The sequence below is a fragment of the Macaca fascicularis genome, chromosome 1, assembly GCF_037993035.2.
Source record: "Macaca fascicularis isolate 582-1 chromosome 1, T2T-MFA8v1.1".
Taxonomy (NCBI): Eukaryota; Metazoa; Chordata; class Mammalia; order Primates; family Cercopithecidae; genus Macaca; species Macaca fascicularis.
Window position 1 is genome coordinate 27,737,716 of NC_088375.1, and position 6,866 is coordinate 27,744,581.

The 6,866-nt window shown below is 36.1% G+C and overlaps 1 pseudogene; it reads left to right on the top strand.

Moving 5' to 3' along the window:
* The first annotated feature begins 4,512 nt into the window (after positions 1 to 4,512).
* LOC102116801 (14-3-3 protein zeta/delta pseudogene) lies at positions 4,513 to 6,282 on the top strand (annotated as a pseudogene).
* Positions 6,283 to 6,866: the final 584 nt, after the last annotated feature.

The following is a 6,866-nucleotide window of genomic DNA, read 5'->3' on the forward strand; positions in this document are numbered from 1 at the left end:
ACAAAATTGAGGGAAACAATCAAGTTGTTAGCTCATATAGCACTAAAAATAATTTTTGATGATGAATGATATAGAACTTTGGCATGTACATTAATAAATATAAGTACATGTATAGGTATACTGTCATAAAATTTCCATTTCCCATAGTATAAGAAATGTCTATCAGTATCTACATAATAAAACAAATTATAATAGAATTTATGGTGAACCCTGTCTCATTATAGTAGTAAGTTGTTTATCCAGAAATGCATTACTAATCAAAAATATTAAGCCCCATCTATCTTATTAAAAATGCATTTCCAAGAACATACCTCAAAATAATAAGCACTATCTATGAGAAACCTACAGGCAACATCATACTGAATGGGCAGAAGCTGGAAGTATTCCCCTTGAAAACTGGCACAAGACAAGGATGCCCTCTCTCACAACTCCTATTGAACATAGTACTGGAAGTCCTAGCCAGAGCAATCAGGCAAAAGAAACAAATAAAGTCATCCAAATAGGAAGAAAACAAGTCAAATTATTCCTGTTTGTAAATGACATGTTTCTGTATCAGAAAACCCTATAGTCTATGGCCAAAAGCCCCTTCAGCTGATAAACAACACCTGCAAGATTTCAGATACAAAATCAGTGTACAAAAATCACTAGCATTCCTATACAACAACAACAACAACAGTCAAGTCAAGAGTCAAACCAGGAAGGCAATCCCATTCACAGTTGCCACAAATATAATAAAATACCAAAGAATAGAGCTAACCAATGAGGTGAAAGATCTGTACAATGAGAACTACGAAACGTTGCTCAAAGAAATCACAGATAATATAAACAAATGGAAAAACATCTCATACTCATGCATAGGAAGAATCAATATTATCAAAATGGCCATACTGCCCAAAGCAACTTATAGATTCAATGTTATTCCTACCAAACTACCAATGACATTCTTCACAGAATTAGAACAAGTTATTTTAAAATTCATATGGAACCAAAAAAGAGCCCAAATAACCAAGGCAATCCAAGCAAAAAGAGCAAAGCTGGAGACATCATGCCACTTGACTTAAAACTACACTGCAAGGCCATAGTAACCAAAACAGTATGGTACTGGTACAAAAACAGGCACACAGACCAATGGAACAGAATAGAGAGCCCAGAAATGAGGCCACACCCCATGACCATCTAATCTGCAACAAAGCTGACAAAAACAAGCAATGAAGAAAAGACTTCCTATTCAGTAAATGGTGCTGGGATAACTGGCTAGTCATATGCAGAAGATTGAAACTGGATGTCTCCCTTACACCATAGACAAAAATCAACTCAAGATCGATAAAATCTTAAATGTAAAACCCAAAACTATAAAAACCCTGGAAGACAACCTACGCAATACCAGTCTGGACATAGGAATGAACACAGATTTCATGATGAATACACCAAAAGCAATTGCAAACAAACCAAAAATTGACAAGTCAAATCAAATTTAAAGAGTTTCTGTGCAGAAAAAGAAACTATTATCAGAGTAAACAAACAACCTACAGAAAGGAAGAAAATTTTTGCAAACTGTATCCAACAAAGGTCTAATATCCAACATTTATAGATAACTTAAACAAATAAACAAATTTACAGGAAAAAAAAATCCATTAAGAAAACCCCATGGCAAAGGACATGAATAGATACTTTTCAAAAGAAGACATACATGTGGTCAACAAGGATATGAAGAAAGGCTCAACATCACTAATCATTAGATAAATGCAAATCAAACCACAATGAGATACCATCTCACATTAGTCAGAATGGCTATTAATAAACAGTCAAAAAATAACAGATACTGGTGAGTTTGCAGAGAAAAGGAAATGATTATACACTGCTGGTGGGAGCGTAAATCAGTTCAAACATTGTGGAAAGCAGTGTTGAGATTCCTCAAAGAGCTAAAAACAGCACTGCCATTCAACCCAGCAATCCCATTGCTAGGTGTATACCCAAAGGAATATAAACCATTCTGCCATAAAGACACATGTATGTGTATGTTCATTGCAGCACTATTCACAAGAGCAAAAGCATGGAATCCACCTAAATCACCTAAATGCCCATTAATGATAGCCTGGATAAAGAAAATGTGGCACACATACACCATGGAGCCATAAAAAAGAATGAAATCCTGTTCTTTGCAAGTACATGGATGAAGCTGGTGGCCATTATTCTTAACAAACTAACTCAGGAACAGAAAACCAAATACTGCATGTTCTCACTTATAAGTGGGAACTAAATGCTGAGAACACATGGACACAAAAAGGGCATCAACAGACAGTGGGACCTAACTGAGAATGGAGGGTGTGAGGGAGAAGAGGATCAGAGAAAATAACCAGTGGGTACTAGGTTTAATATCTGAGTGATGAAATCATTTGTCCAACAAACTCCCATGACCTGAGTTCACCCATATAAAACACATGCACATGTACCCCTGAACTTAAAAGAAAAAAGATGCATTTTCAATAAAAATTTAATTTTGTTAAAATTTATCAAATCTGAAAAAATTGATATTTTGACTTCTTAATTTTGGAGTGATTAGGGTCCTTGGTTATTTGGTTATTTTCTCTGTCTAAATTCAGTTCTTTAAATTTCAAATAGTTTTGGGGACTTAAATTCCATTAGTATGCTACTAACTCCTAAATTTATATCTCTAAGCTTCTCTAAACTCCAGAATTATGAAGCCAATTGCTTCCTCAACATCTCTTGTTTTTCAAAAAATTTCAAATTCTTAATTGTTGTGAGCACATAGTAGGTGTATATATATGTATACACACACATATATATACACCATATATATGGGTTACATGAGATATTTTGATATAGGCATGCAATGAGTAATAATAAAAAAATCACTATCATACCAGGATACATAGGGTATCCATCACTTTAAGCATTTATCCTTTTGGTTGACAACAATCCAATTATACTATTTTATTTTTAATTGAACAGTTAAATTAATTTGTACTACTGTCACCCTGTTATGCTAGCAAATACTCGGTCTTATTTATTCTTTCTGGCTGGTTTTTGCACCCATTAACCATCCCCTCTTCCCCAGCAACCTTCCACCCTGACTCCATCTACCCTTCCCAGCCTCTGGTAACCATCCTTCTCCTCTCTATCTCCATGAGTTCAATTATTTTAATTCTTAGCTCCCACAGATAAGTGAGAATATGTGACGTTTGTCTTTCTATGCCTGGCTTATTTCACTTAACATCTCCATTTGTATGTCTGACGTCTTAAACTCCTGAGGTTTCCTCCAAACCTGCTCTACCAACAGTTTTTTATGTTAGTGGAGGGAAACTCAATTTTCCCAGTAGTTTGATCCCTAAGCCTTGACACTGTTCTTAATTCCTTTCTTTTCTTTCTTCTTCTTCTTCTTTTTTAAATATCCCACATTCACTCTGTTAAGAAATCCCATGAGTTTTACCTTCAAACTATATCTGGAATCTAATGACCTCTCACTACGCCACTGCTAAAGACAATAAAAATGGCTCAAGCCTCCATTATCTTTTATATGAATTATGCAGTAGTTTCTTCTCTGGCATCCCTGAGTCTACAATTCTCACCATATAGTCTATTTTTAACCAACAGCCAGAATCATCTTGATAAAATACATTATATAATGTCACTCCTCTCATAATCCTGCAAAGTTAACTGTGATGCTTAATTTTATGTGTCAATTTGGCTGCGCCATGAGATAGTTTGTCCAACATTATTCTGGAGGTTTCTGTCAGAGTGTTTTTGGATGAGATTAACATTTAAATTGGAAGACTTGAGTAAAGCAGATTATCTCTGTAACGTGAGTGAGCCTTTTCCAAACAGTGAAAGGCCTGAATAGAATGAAAGACCTACCTGACCAAGAGGGAGTTCTGCCGACAACCTGCAGAATTGAACTGTAGCATTGACTCTTCGTTGGGTCTAGCCTACCTTGCAGATTTTGGACTTGCCAGCCTCCATAATCATGTGAGTCAATGCACTAAAATTACCTCCTTTAACTTACACACACGCACAAACACACACACATGCACATCTATTCATTCTGTTTTTCTGGGGAATCCTAACAGTACCATTTAAAAACTTTCCCTTTTAAAATACCAGGATATCTCTTATCAAAACATCTATTTATTTATGCAATAAGACAAGAAAAAAGATCAGTTAAAATGAATATTTAGGTTTTCTGTTTTTTATTTTTTGTGTTTATTTTTCTAATAAATATGTCCCTTTGTCTAAGTTTTCAAAATTATTGACACAAAATACAAATTTTAGATTCTCTATTACCTCTGTGGTTTTGCCCCATTTTTTATTCTTGATATACTATTTGCAACTTCTGTTTTTTCTTTATCAGTATTTCCAGAAATTTGACAGTTTTATTAATCTTTTAAAAGTATCAGTTGTTAGCAGATTCTGAGCTCTCAATTGGAACGCCTCCACATCACTCAGCCACACTCAGGGACTGGACGCCTCACTCCCATTTCTGAGCCATTAAAGGTCTAAGGCCGCTTCCCCCAAGCCAGCAGAACATCCAGTCATGGATAAAAATGGGCTGGTTCAGAAGGCCAAACTGGCCGAGGAGGCTGAGCGATATGATGACATGGCAGCCTGCATGAAGTCTGTAATTGAGCCAGGAGCTGAATTATCCAATGAGGAGAGGAATCTTCTCTCAGTTGCTTATAAAAATGTTGTAGGAGCCCGTAGGTCATCTTGGAGGGTCGTCTCAAGTATTGAACAAAAGACGGAAGGTGCTGAGAAAAAACAGCAGATGGCTCGAGAACACAGAGAGAAAATTGAGACGGAGCTAAGAGATGTCTCCGATGATGTACTGTCTCTTTTGGAAAAGTTCTTAATCCCCACAAGCAGAGAGCAAAGTCTTCTATTTGAAAATGAAAGATTACTATCGTACTTGGCTGAGGTTGCCACTGGTGATGACAGGAAAGGGATTGTGGATCAGTCACAACAAGCATACCAAGAAGTTTTTGAAATCAGCAAAAAGGAAATGCAACCAACACATCCTATCAGACTGGGACTGGCCCTTAACTTCTCTGTGTTCTATTATGAGATTCTGAAATCCCCAGAGAAAGTCTGCTCTCTTGCAAAGACAGCTTTTGATGAAGCCATTGCTGAACTTGATACATTAAGTGAAGAGTCATACAAAGACAGCAGGCTAATAATGTAATTACTGAGAGACAACTTGACATTGTGGACATCGGATACCCAAGGAGATGAAGCTGAAGCAGGAGAAGGAGGGGAAAATTAACCAGCCTTCCAACTTTTGTCTGCCTCATTCTAAAATTTACACAGTAGACCATTTTCATCCATGCTGTCCCACAAATAGTTTTTTGTTTACGATTTATGACAGGTTTATGTTACTTCTATTTGAATTTCTATATTTCCCATGTGGTTTTTATGTTTAATATTAGGGGAGTAGAGCCAGTTAACATTTAGGGAATTATCTGTTTTCATCTTGAGGCGGCCAATATGGGGATGTGGAATTTTTATACAAGTTATAAATGTTTGGCATAGTACTTTTGGTACATTGTGGCTTCACAAGGGCCAGTGTAAAACAGCTTCCATGTCTAAGCAAAGAAAATTGCCTACATATTGGTTTGTCCTGGTGCGGAATAAAAGGGATCATTGGTTCCAGTCACAGGGGTAGTAATTGTGGGTACTTTAAGGTTTGGAGCACTTAGAAGGCTGTGGTAGAAACATACCCCATGGATACCACAGGTTAAACCATGTGTATCTGTGGAACACTCAATCTCAACGTGCACACCTTTGACTACAGCTGCAGAAGTGTTCCTTTAGACAAAGTTGTGACCCATTGTACTCTGGATAAGGGCAGCAATGGTTCACATTCCATTATTTGTAAAGTTACCTGCTGTTAGCTTTCATTATTTTTGCTCCACTCATTTTATTTGTATTTAAGTGTTTCAGGTAACCTAAGAACAAATGTAAAAGTAAAGATGCAGTAAAAATGAATGGCTTGGTATTCATTACTTCGTGTATATCAAGCACAGCAGTAAAACAAAAACCCATGTATTTAACTGTTTTTTAGGTTTTTTGCTTTTGTGATTTTTTTTTTTGATATTTGCCTAACATGCATGTGCTATAAAAATAGTTAACAGGGAAATAACTTGAGATGATGGCTAGCTTTGTTTAATGCCTTATGAAATTTTCATGAACAATCTAAGCATAATTGTTAAGAACACGTGTATTAAATTCATGTAAGTGGAATAAAAGTTTTATGAATGCACTTTTCAACTACTTTCTCTACAGTTTTTCATATAAATTAGTCTTTTGGTTTTGAAACTTCTCTAAAGGAAATTGTACATTTTTTGAAATTTATTCCTTATTCCCTCTTGGCAGCTAATGGGCTTTTACCAAGTTTAAACACAAAATTTATCATAACAACAAAAATACTACTAATATAACTGCTGTTTCCATGTCCCATTATCCCCTCTCTTCCTCTCCACCCTGAAAAAAATGAGTTCCTATTTTTTCTGGGAGAGGGGGAGATTGATTGGAAAACAATGTAATGTGTTCAATTTAAAATTTTGGTATATGGCATTTTCTAACTTAGGAAGCCACAATGTTCTTGGCCCATCATGACAGCATTAACTATAAGTTTTGTGCTTCCAAATCACTTTCTGGTTTTTAAGAATTTCTTGATACTCTTACAGCCTGCCTTTGATTTTGATCCTTTATTCTATTTGTCAGGTGCACAAGATTACCTTCCTTTTTTAGCCTTCTGTCTTGTCACCAACCATTCTTACTTGGTGGCCATGTACTTGGGAAAAGGCCGCATGATCTTTCTGGCTCCACTCAATGTCTAAGGCACCCTGCTT